Source organism: Varroa jacobsoni, unplaced genomic scaffold (assembly GCF_002532875.2).
Source record: "Varroa jacobsoni isolate VJ856 unplaced genomic scaffold, vjacob_1.0 scaffold_251, whole genome shotgun sequence".
NCBI lineage: Eukaryota > Metazoa > Arthropoda > Arachnida > Mesostigmata > Varroidae > Varroa > Varroa jacobsoni.
Genome location: NW_019213153.1, coordinates 63,121 through 75,315, shown reverse-complemented (window position 1 = coordinate 75,315; position 12,195 = coordinate 63,121). Strand labels below are relative to the sequence as shown.

The 12,195-nt window shown below is 38.4% G+C and overlaps 1 protein-coding gene across 2 annotated transcripts in view; it reads left to right on the top strand.

Moving 5' to 3' along the window:
* Window positions 1–11,361: 11,361 nt before the first annotated feature.
* LOC111258596 (uncharacterized) overlaps window positions 11,362–12,195 on the top strand; it is a 25,645-nt gene continuing 24,811 nt past the window's right edge. For both annotated transcript variants that reach the window (XR_002679085.2, XM_086967519.1), the window contains exon 1: window positions 11,362–11,711. The gene's annotated coding sequence lies outside the window, so the exon portion shown is untranslated. The remainder of the gene's footprint in view (window positions 11,712–12,195) is intronic.

Genomic DNA, 12,195 nt, shown 5'->3' with positions numbered 1-12,195 from the left:
AGCACGATTTATGTGACGCAAGATAATATCCCAACAAAACAATTCTACAGAGTAGTTAACTTGTGGTCGATGCGTGTGCTGCGTCGGCCTGCTCAGGGCAGAATCAGGACCTGCTCGTGAACTACAAACTCTACTACTGTAGATAAGTAAGAGGAAAGTAAATATGCCAGGTTACCTTTGCTAACATTAACTATACTATTGCTATGGCTGAACCCAAATATAAGCCGAATAGTGTTTGTCGAATCTATTTAGATTATGTTTAAGTTGTCTTTTTGAGCATTGCTTATCGATCATGCTGTGATTGTCGGGGGCAAACTTTAAAAAGCTATGTGTTCGCATTTTAGGCAAAACTTAAAAAAGGGCCTCTATCAAGTTACCGAAATTATTGACCGCGTGCACTTGCGGAGAATATTTTTGAAAAAGATAGTGCCGTAGTCTTTTTGTGATCAAGAAGAAACATAGAGAGTTGATATGACGTTCAGTACATCTAGGTTTGTGTTTTCCGTACGATTTGCGCTAAACATTGTTGTCGTTAACTTTCGAGGACGTATTACAAAGTGCGTTTTTCATAGTCTATATGGAGAATCTGCACTATCAGACGCAATTCCCTTGATTGCAGCGAGTAGTTCGATTTAGAGGAATCGCAGCGGTGCTATGAGAAACAATATCTATTGTTTAGTTGCACGAGCATTAACAAGACTGATACACGCGTATGTCTAACAGCGTATTTATTGCCGCCGTTAAATGACATCTCTGATGAGAAAACGGCGTTCGAAAAACCCCTAACGTCTACTGTGTACGATAATAAGCACATAGAAACGGCAATCCATACGGATGTATAAAAAAAAAAAAACGACAAATAACAGATGGAGATGAATAGAATCAAATGATATAATTATTTCTTAATTTATACATGGTGCTCTTCAGCTGCCGTTGCCGAAGTCAATAAGAACCGTTAATGTAGACTAATAAAGGGCGCCCGCATAAACATATTATCGGATTTTGACGGTCTGTACCCCCTGGATCAAACAACATCCCCTGAAGTTACAGGTATTACGCGAAGATATTAAAGAAGTACTGTACAAAGCAAGGTAGACTGCATAGTGGCATATAGTTTGAGGTACTAACCTTATCGAACGACTCCCTTTTCATTGGCAATGCGTACAGCCGACTCCCTATATCGATCACTCGCGACCTAAAATGATTTGTAACCCTTCGATATTTGCAATACTCCATGTCTACGCAACGTTGTCAATTGCAGAAGTGCGAAGTAGACAAACCTGCGGCCTTTCTAGCAGCTATTATGATTTTGACGCTAAATAAACGTTTCTACGCATTAACAAGATTTTATACGGATACTGAGGTCTGCATACAGAAGCTGATAATGTTCAAACAGAGCCTCTGTTTGAAAAAGGTCACGTTTCGTCTGCTACTGCAAATCTAAATAGTAATAATACTCTGAATTAAATTACTAAAACTTTTCGATTCATTGCAATATAATATTTTACCTATGACGTACGATAAGAAAAACTGCAATTTTGTGGCTTTATTTATACCGATACCAGTTAGTGCTCATGTGACATGCAATTTAATTAAACGTAAGCTCTCGTAACTTGGAAGAATATCTATGAAATTAATGATTTAACTTTCCTTTTTTTTTTTTTAATTAAATCCCACATGCTGGATACTGCATGTCGATGACGAGGCGTTTATCTTAGAGGGTACATTTACTTAAGTTGAATATTTAAAACATTCTATTCTGTTTCTAAACGAACTTAATGAGCATAAGGAGCAAGAAGTAAGGAAGATAAGTACTGTTCTTTCGCTTCGTACTTACATGCCTTTACAATGTCACCATAACGACTTCAGTCAATATATCTGCTATCAGGTGGTAAGTTGAATAATAACGCAATTTGTCCTATATATTGCATAACGCTTTCACATTCGGTGTATTATTTAAATAGGTGCCATAGGTCTTATGGCCTATTCTGAAGAAATTATATTCATAAAATCAGTGTGAAATACTGTGCACTGTTGAAATGCAATGCGTACGCAATTCCCATTATACCCGTTTACATTAGCGAGTCTTTTTCAGTCCAACTATAAATAGTTATGCTAAATTAAAAAAAAAAACTGATATCCTTATGTAACTTAAGCACACAGGAACTCTTTACTAGACCAACGACTTCATGGCTTCAAGCCATTTTTGTATATTATGCCTCATAGTGTAAGTGTTCTAATCTAGACGAACGATGCAGCTGACGATAACCCATGAGCAGAACGACCGCGCGTCTTTTGTTGTGCATTGCTAAGCTGTCAGTAACCATAAGAAAATATGTTTATCTGCCATAATTATGTGACAATTTTTGCATGATTGAAAAGTACATTATCACGTCTTGTTGTAAGTCACAAATCTCGTTCACAGCGCCCTAAGTGTTCGTTCGTACTTTTCATTTGTTTGTTGGTTTGTTGTTGGTTTGTCATTTTTTTTTCTCATTTTTCATTCCTATGCCTCCGGTATGACGACAACCATTATCCATACATATCAACTGGTAGAGACCGTTACCGTGTGACTGTACACACTCCGGGTACATCAGTAAGTGCAAGTTTACCTTTTTTATGCGTCCGTTTTTAAGTTCATGCCTTGAAAGCTAATATGTCCTTGCCATTTCGCTTACCATGGCAAAATTGTCATCACGATATCTCCTCTTAATTGTTGGTAAGTAGTTCACACAGTTATGTCGAACTTCGATAGTTTTTTGCATTTGTTTGCTTAGTGTGCTTCTTTTCCCATATAGATAGCTAATTTACCGAAAGTGTTACGCGCTATACTATGAGCTTTTTTTGTAAAATTAAATTTAACCATCTCTAGGATCTTGAGATTCAGTAGACCGAGCTTTTGATGCAGTGTGTTAAAAGCATTAAGTAACTATAAGGCGAACTCAGAGCTTCAATATCATTATAGACAACCCTATTGACGGGTCCCTTATGCCCCTGAGACGGGCTTTCGCCGCAGAAGTTCTGCACCTGGGCTTTGCGAAAAGGATCTGGAAAGCTTAAAGATAGTTTATCGACAAATATAGGTTATTTTCATTCACGGAAAAATTTCTAACAACGCCTTCTTTACGATGACTTTCTAGTAAAATGCGTTAATTTGTAACCCATGGTAATTTATTTACTTTCATCTTATTGCGAAGCAGGATGTTTTTGAACCAGCGTTAATTGAGAGGATACGTTTGTCTAATTAAAAAAAAAATACATTAACAATTCGTTAATAATGAACATGACCTGATCACGCAATACTGTACCTGTTTTTAGGTTACTCTTTCCCCTCAGATCTCTCCTTAGCATGTCATTATCGTTTAGCCGCACAAAAACCTTGTTTTAAAAACTTAAAAGGTTTCCCAGCATCTGGCTACCAACCCTGCAAGTAGTCATCGTGACGGTGAACCTGTTTTTGCTAACGCAAGCGTGACGCTTTTCCCATATCGGTGATTTATGGTAAACATTAATGTATGTATTTGTGAACTGATGCATCGACCGGGGGGTGATTAATCCATCTGGTCTCTGTGGCAAAGGGGTCCTGTTTTGATAATCGTGTCGATTGTTTTACAAAAGCCGATTGTGGAAGCTCTTTCTCTTCATATCAGGGTCTTGAAGTAATTTATAAACTCGCGCATGGTGACCACGTGAATCCTCTTTGACCTTCTTTTCAGTAACCAAACTCCTGGTTTTGTGACTCGGCTCTGCAATACGGAAGATCTCCTTTGATCTTATTTACTGCGGTTTTTATATATTTGCAACTTTAGCGAATATCTTGTTTGCGTAACCGTTCAACATGGCGCGCTGTTTGAAGTTAGCTGTTAAAAAATAGCTTTGGCGATACGTAAATAATATCAGTCGTGTTCCTCTTGCCTTTGTGTCATCCGTAAATTTTCTATTCGGGCTGAATTAAGCGCAATGGAATAGGTGGTAAGCATTTTAGATTTTGTCACAATGAGCGTGTCTATTTTCTTTGCCATTTGTGCCGTCGTACTGCCGTGCTACCAGCATCTTTTATAATTTCTATGCTAGGTTGCCCACCGGTTCCCTTTGACGAGGTAGGACACTATTTTCTATGAGTTCAGTAGGCGTTCTCGTTTTGAACGTCAGTGATCGAAGTTCGAGGAACAGATATCCTGTCTTTCCTAATCTGAATAATAACCTAAATAATAACCACTGACTAATTTCCCCAGTAAATACAGACGTAAACAATTATTTATCGGAGTAGATTTAATACTGTGCTGTCCCCCCCCCCCTCTCCCCTAACCTCATCGGCTTACCGAGTGAGCGCACTTCCAACGACTTCAGCTTCTTCCGTTGTAATCATCATAATTGCTAATTGTAAGGTTTTCTTTAATTCGGTCAATCAACTTTTATTTAGTTAATTTTGAACGTGAATACAATAAATTATCTATACAAATAATTAGTATACTGGCTTACAGACCAGCGGAACTATTTTATAGGTAAGTAAGTCACCATGTAATAACTTGTGTACATATTCCCTTTTTTACCTTATTGGACTACATTAATACGCTTTGCTAATTGTGACCTGCCTTGTTATAACTTCTGTTTGTTTTTTATTTATTTTTTTTGATACTGCCCTCGGTTGAGTGCAGATAAAAACTCCTTTCTATACGCGTCGTTACTATGTATGCCCTGTCATAATCAATACAGCTCTGCTTACTGACCGGCGCCCGGACTGACATTCTATGGTAGTTACAAAAAACACCTACAATTCAGAATTTTTAACACTTTGGGCGCAAAAAAATAGGCAGCGTCTTCATTCTATAACACTATAAAATACCATAATATTCTTACCATGTGGGTTTTTTTTTTATATTAGGGGCGCTCACCACCAACAACTAAATATCAAGCAGTTTTCAGCTCCGTATTGAAATGTATCATTTTTACTGAAACAGACAGATATATTGGGTTCGAATCGAGTAACTTGTTTGGGTTATGGCTGATATTTTGGGGGATGTGTGCACATAGGAGTTAGAATAGGAATAATTAAGTAATTGTATTGTTTATAGAATTATCATAGGGTTAAACTAAACGTAAAATAGGCTTGCAACAATTTATATATCTACAACGAGTACTTTTTTTCCAGTTGTACAATGGTGTTCTTATTTAACAGTAAGAACTACGTTCGCTATCTTAATTACCATTATAATATCCCCGTTAGGTATCATTTTACTATAAGAGTTATACGTAGATATAGATACGTTTCCGCAAGAGAAAGCTTCTGTCAGCGGCATCCAGTCACGCTACTGCAATTCGGTACTCAATTCACTTCCAGTACAAGTCATAGCGATTGCGTCACCACTTTATTGCAATGAGCTTATTTCAGTTAAATTATTACTGACACACGGTAAACTTCATAGTTAGTTAACTTTGTCATAGACACCGTTTGCTCTTAACACTACCCGTTCCATCATTGAGTAGTAGAAGAGAATTATACACCCTTCTCCGTTCTGAAAACCCCGCTGGTTGCCATTGCACGACCCACAAAGCCACTTAGCAACTCTTTATTTAATAAAACTATTATGGCTATTAGAAGTCTAGTCGGTGTCTGTGTGTGTCCGTCTTCGGATGACACGAGGATGCTTCGTGCTTCTTGCTTGACGCGCTTCTGCCGAATATAGTAAACGCAGATGACGAGATGAGGATCGTATCACCCTATTTTATCCGGCCGTAGTGGTACTAAGGTGATGTACACTGTTATGGTAAATGTTAATGTAAGGTAAGGTAAATGTTAGTGGCTGGAAGGGTTCGGAGACCCGCGGATACGCGCATCCCGCTAAAGATCGTCACGACTCTGCTGTCTTTACTGCGCTACTCGTATTCAAATTTAGTTTGGTTGGTTTTGCTTTTTCTGTAAAATAACACATTTATGCGCGCTCCAGCACACGAAGAACTGTAGTTGACGATCAGCCAGACACAAACGTATTTCCTCTTAGTATAGAGGAAATACGCCTGTATTCTGGCTGGGGCTTTTTGAAAATATATAATGTTTCCATATATGTATGCCCCGAACTACGTTAATGACCAACTGTCTGCTGATTCTGTAATGAGCTATTATATCCAAATCGGTACCTATCTATGCCTTAGAAGCTGCTTAAATATTAATTTAGTATCGATTATACCTAACTAGCTAGCGTTGATTATTATTAGAAACACACACGCAGATACACATATATATATATATATATATATTGGATAATTGTCTATGAAGTAAAATACTTCCTTCGGTAGAAATTAGGACAGAATAACCGGCAATTACCCTGTCTCTACCTGATAATGGTATTACATTGCATCACAACGTAGATCTGAGACACGCTCTCTAATTTCGTATTTTGTTAAGCTTTAGTTAAGTGAAAAAGCTTAAATTAATTATACGTCATAACCTGCTCGTATCTGAGACGAAATCAATTGTATACTTTATATATTGTTCTTCTGGATAATGAATAAAACGTGGAAATGAAACATTCCACAGGCTAAGTTAGAGATTGCAAAAAAAAACAACTCTACAATACAATATAACAAAATGAACGGGACCGAAAAGCGTATGGTCATATGAGCGACCACGTGCCACCCTTCCGTTCTAAAAAAATCTAATTTTTTTTCTCTTTCAGCATTAGTACAATTTTCGGAAAACACACACTTAGTAACGATAATAATACTCATACATGTATGATTTTTTTGAGAAATACGAGAAAATTTATTAAGATTCAACAAACACGATGTTACATTGGTATAAAAACCATCAGTGAATGGCATCCTATTTCTTTTAGATGTTTGTTTATATATTGAATCGATCTGTGATTCTTTTTTTACCGCACTATTCCAATAATTAGCCAACGCTTCCAATTTGTGCGGAGCCTATGGAGAAACGAGCGCAGAATACATATTGCCTATGTGAATCGTGGACAATAGCGCTCTTCATAGTCTTCACTGGTACGTAAAGTTCTATGGTGTTCATCTGACATCTGAGTGCTACCTAAACCCTGTCGGCCGTAGAGATAATAGTCGTGCAAGTACCGTTACAACACTTTGCCTTTTGTCAAAGGATTTCTATTATACTCATTCCAACGCATTTAACAGAAATGAGCATTGGTCTTAGTTAAACGAAGCTCTTTAGGTCATAGGTAGACTATAAGGTTTCGATTCAATCCCACAGTTAGCTTGTGCTTTTCGTAGAGTTGTTCTGTTGAGCCAAAACTTTGACAATAAATAGAGAAAGAAAAAAAAAATCCATTCCGTAAGGCTATCCTGCAAGGCACATTCGTTCCAAATATGTTAATTAGGAAAGCCCTTATAGGGATCCGTAATAACGAACCTTTTCGTTTTTTTCTAACACAAACTGGACATTTGTTTTTACATCGTAATAGCTTGACAGGGATATGTGTTACCACGAATAAATGAGTCGAAAAAAAGAAACAAAAATAAATGTACTTTTCCGACCAAGCAAGGAACGCTATCTTTTTGTAAGAACTTGGCTTAACTTTGGCATTAATCAACGGCTGTTAACAGCTTAGTCAGATGGGTAACAAACCTAAAATGAAGATCAAATAGCAAAGATAAAGATGGGTAACCGAGCCACAGTTATGATTGCAGTAATTCGTAAAAACTTTATAACGTATCAATGTAAAATAAACATTTGCTTTCCCATGTTGTTTATATGGTCTTAGGTTTGAAAATATCCAAGTAAATTCTAGTTTCTTTTAGAGTGGAACGGCTATCAGAACCTTGAGTTAAGGACCTTGTAAGTGATTTTCGGCCAGCGGTCCCCAAAGAACGGACAGTCGACTTAAAAGCAAACAAATAATAAGCGTTAAATTCTGGGCTTTGATGATCGTATAGACGTCTCAATATTCGTAATCGCCAGTGGAAGAAGCTCGCCTCCGCCAAGCAGGCAGCATAAAGCTATTATTGAACATACAAAAATAACAGTATCATAAAACTTAGCAACAAAAACGTGTCTGTTCATCTTTCTTTTAACAAAATATGCGAAAACCAATTTTGTAGATCACACTTCATGAAGCCATCAAAATAAAGTCATGGACAACTCTTAGTTGTAGTTACGTTTAAATGTAGTCTTCCCATAAAGGGTTGGCTCAGCACGTACTTGCCAACAGGCCAATAGACTTTGCCAAGGGAACACACACACACACACACCCTTTTCATGAATTTACCGAGAATCTACCGTTTTGTGATATCATGTTGGATTCATTGATAATGATACCTCTTTGTCTAGCTTGTGCCCTTCGGAAATTTTCGATATATCATGCATTCTTTATCTGATGAACAATGTATTTGATTTTTCTTTTGATTTGGACAGAAAAAGCAATGACCAACGTCGGGCGAATAACGCGAATGCTAGAGCTGAAGACCAGAAAACCTCGAGACGGACCACCTCCACTAGCACTTGACCCTATAAGGTACGCAAAACCATAACGGAATATCTGAAGGCATTTTCCGTACTTGTAATCACCACAGACAAACAGATTACACTATAGTCTTGAAATGGGTAGACTCGTACTAGACCCTTTCTTTGACGTTTCTGGCAGTAATAGATGTACAGACGTCCGTTGAAATGATTTATGTCTATCGGTTCTAGAAAATTGAAGCTCGCGATTACCCCAAATTTTTCAACTGGAGTACACGACTTTACTTCAGTTTAAGCCACAAAAGGGAGAAATACAGTCAAAGCATCTCTGTCAGAATAATCGCGGCGAGAATATCTTCAAGACATTTCTTCAACGACACATTTGTTAAATCGATCCGGTCGTTTACCATAGCTGATCTTCCACTGACGGACCAAAGTCATTGTAACAGTTAAATTGGCAAGGCCACAATGTTTTCGTCACATAAAACGCCAAAAATAACGTCGCACCGTTACAAAAGCACTGAGGCTCTAAACAACTCCAATGCGCTCAGTCGTGCTACGCCCCAAGAAGATCTCACGCTAACCACGTAAACCCAAAACAAGGGGTATCTTATTACCCGTGGTTCGGTAGGATACTGCAGTAATACATAAACGTCTTTTAGTCCATACAGCTGATAGTATAGGTTATATTCTACCGTATGAACCAAATACTATTAGCACAACCAGCTCTACAACGTCTTTTGTTTGGTTTCATGTTTATTTATTCATCTAAGCAGCTAAATGATGGTATGTAGTCTGAAGTTATCAATCTAAAGTTAAGCTATCAAAGGCTACTGCTTTGGGCACACTTATTAACTCTAGTCAACTTTAAAGAAATGCATTCATTGACAAATCTATTAATGGTTGATAACGCCTATACAAAACAATATTTTCCTACCCGAATGAGTTCGACCGACGTAACGTTGTTAGTCGATCGTTGGCTTCAGACATGCAGCTGTCCTGGAAACATTTAATTACTTGAAAATAGAATTTGTATCAAAAGTTAAGTGGATCACGTGCAGCAATGCCATCATGTGGTATTGCCGCAGCCCCCTCGTCAAGCCGAGGCGCCAGCCAAATTTATATGTAATTTCCCACTATACAGATGAAGTTCATTGTCGAAGACTACTGCTTTTATCACCCCCTTCCGATGTACACAGCCCTCACGTAACGCGTCATCGTATTGAGCGGATGTACACGATGCACACACCATACGGCTTATACATCTACCCTGGTTTATTATATAACACAACACAAAACGGTGACTGACTTCACTGTGCTTCGTGAGTCTCGACCGGTCGCGAAGGCACGTGGGGGAAAGTGAGAAAACAAGTGACCAGATGAGAAGTGAGTCATTTAGAAACAAAAAAAAAATAGCGGCAGAGAATAACGGCATGTACGAAAGCCGAGTTAATGGGGTGAGGTAAACGGACTGAAGGAGACAGCAACCAGCTCAGCCCTATAAAACTGATGGCTCGCAAACGCTGTCTTTTGGCTTCGGTCCGTCTTTGTCGGTTCGTTAGCTGGGTGCTTAGTTGACCGAGCAACGGCGATCTATCGCATCAGCAAAAGAAGCCCCGGCGGCAATCACGTAACCATTAAATTATCCAACTATGAACGGCGACCCCATATTATGTAGCTTTCTTCCAGATCTCCTCCTTATTTGCACGTCATTTTTTTCCTATGTCTGTCTCTCCTCGCCTCTCGATCCGCTTGTTTACCAATTGTCATCTATTTTATTTCTTTCGCTGTCTGCGCCGGTGCCTTTGAGCATTTATCTTAATGCGCGACGCATGTGAAGCAATGGAATACGCATTAAATGGCCGCGGTATCGTACATTACCTCTGCTGCGGCTGTCATCTGGTCCGATGCTAACACGAGGTCCGATCAATATGAACGAACCCGTTTATAGAAGGGTGACGGTACTGATGGTGGCGACGTCGACGGAAATCGAACGAAAATGCGGGCGTAGCCCTTATGGGGACCGAAGGCGACTATAGTAAACCTAACCGGAAAAAAGCCGGCAGCGAAATTGAGCGCGCTGTTGGTTGATTGAATTTTGTAGACGATATAATCGTCGCTTGTTACGATAGGTCTCCACAGCAAACAACGCGTTGTGTACCTATATATAATAGAGAGAAAAAGAAAAACAAAAGTAGGGACGCATATATGGTGGAGCCGTATTCATGCTGGCCTCTTTAGTGGGTGAAAACACTTCGTGTTGCGGTGCTGTATCTAATAACGATGTAGCTTGGTTTGGAGTAGTTTGGAATAGTGACTTTGATTTCTGAGTTTTTCTATTGTCAAAAGTAATTGAATGTCATTGCTTCTCTGAAGGACGATGGAGCGGCTTTTGAAGAAAAACGTAACTAATCGATTCCTTATTGATTGCCACATATAGATCAAGTGTAAATTGCACATTTCAAAACATTAAACGCACATACGGCGGCCGAATTGAGAACGTTTCACTTTCTATACCTTCACTTTTGTACAGGATGATTTAAAAGTCGCTGTACAGTTACTGAAGTGGGTTAACAGCTGCTATGTTCCTATCTTGAATTGACGGGTGACTTTTAAATCACTCGGTGTATAACTTAACTCCTATGAAGGTACTTATTGATTATTGAGGTGATTAGGTGAAGATTCCTCTTCACCATCAACGACCGAAAGGATCTTCACGGTGCCACTCAGTGTAGGAACTAAGGTTACCAAGCAAATGTAATCGACAACATTGAAAGCCCGCGTTCTCTCTAGTTACGAACGATTTGTTTCCTTCTGCTATTCGTTCCCTCTCCCATTTCCCTCCTCCTATTTTTTTCCGTCAGAATAGATTAGACAGATGCCTTCTAAATTTAAGTTCTATTTTTTAGTCCTCACTACGTAGACTTCCTCCAGCGCCACTAGGCAAGTGTAACTCGCAGGTGACAGTGAGTGACTTGCATTTCGATGAAAAACTATATCATAATAAAGTAAAATGACGAATGTCGCGCCACAGAAAATTACCTTTAGTCTGTTACATTTTCATGTTTATAAAGATATTGCCTGTGAGAGACTGCAAGAATAAGTGCTGGAACTACTAAGTGTGTCAGTCTAATTGCTTTGGAGATGAAACTGTTTGATTGACGCGTAAAAGGCGTTCAATACAACTGGTTCTGGGTGAGGAGACGTTTATGGGTATAGCTAAGGAAGGAGACGCCTAAGCCTACCTAAGGAGAAAAATGTGATTTTCACCTGGGAATAAGTACGTTTATTTAACAATATTGCTTTATTGAAGGCAATCTATTAGTGCTATGTATTGAAATCATGACGACTAATTTCTCTATACGAAAGATAGAAACATTCAGCACGAATTTATCATATATACGAAAATATTTAACACACACTAATTATACACACTTACCTCGTAGAAGCGTCCCGTATAAATAGGGAAATGTGAGTTTTACTCCAAGTTACGTTTAATAAGTTATGATTGAAAATGTTAAAGTTATCATCGTGCCAATTTCAATAGTACACTAAATTAGTTCAAAATCTATAATATCGTTTGCACAACCCAAACGGATATTCCGGTTCGATGGCTCAAAGCAATGACCATTGTGCTTGCATAAACGAGTAGCCTTATCTATAATATGTCTTTATCTATTACATAACAGCTATCTACTCATCTACACATTATGTGCTTATATTATTCACAAAACAATATATATATATATATATATTGTTTGTTA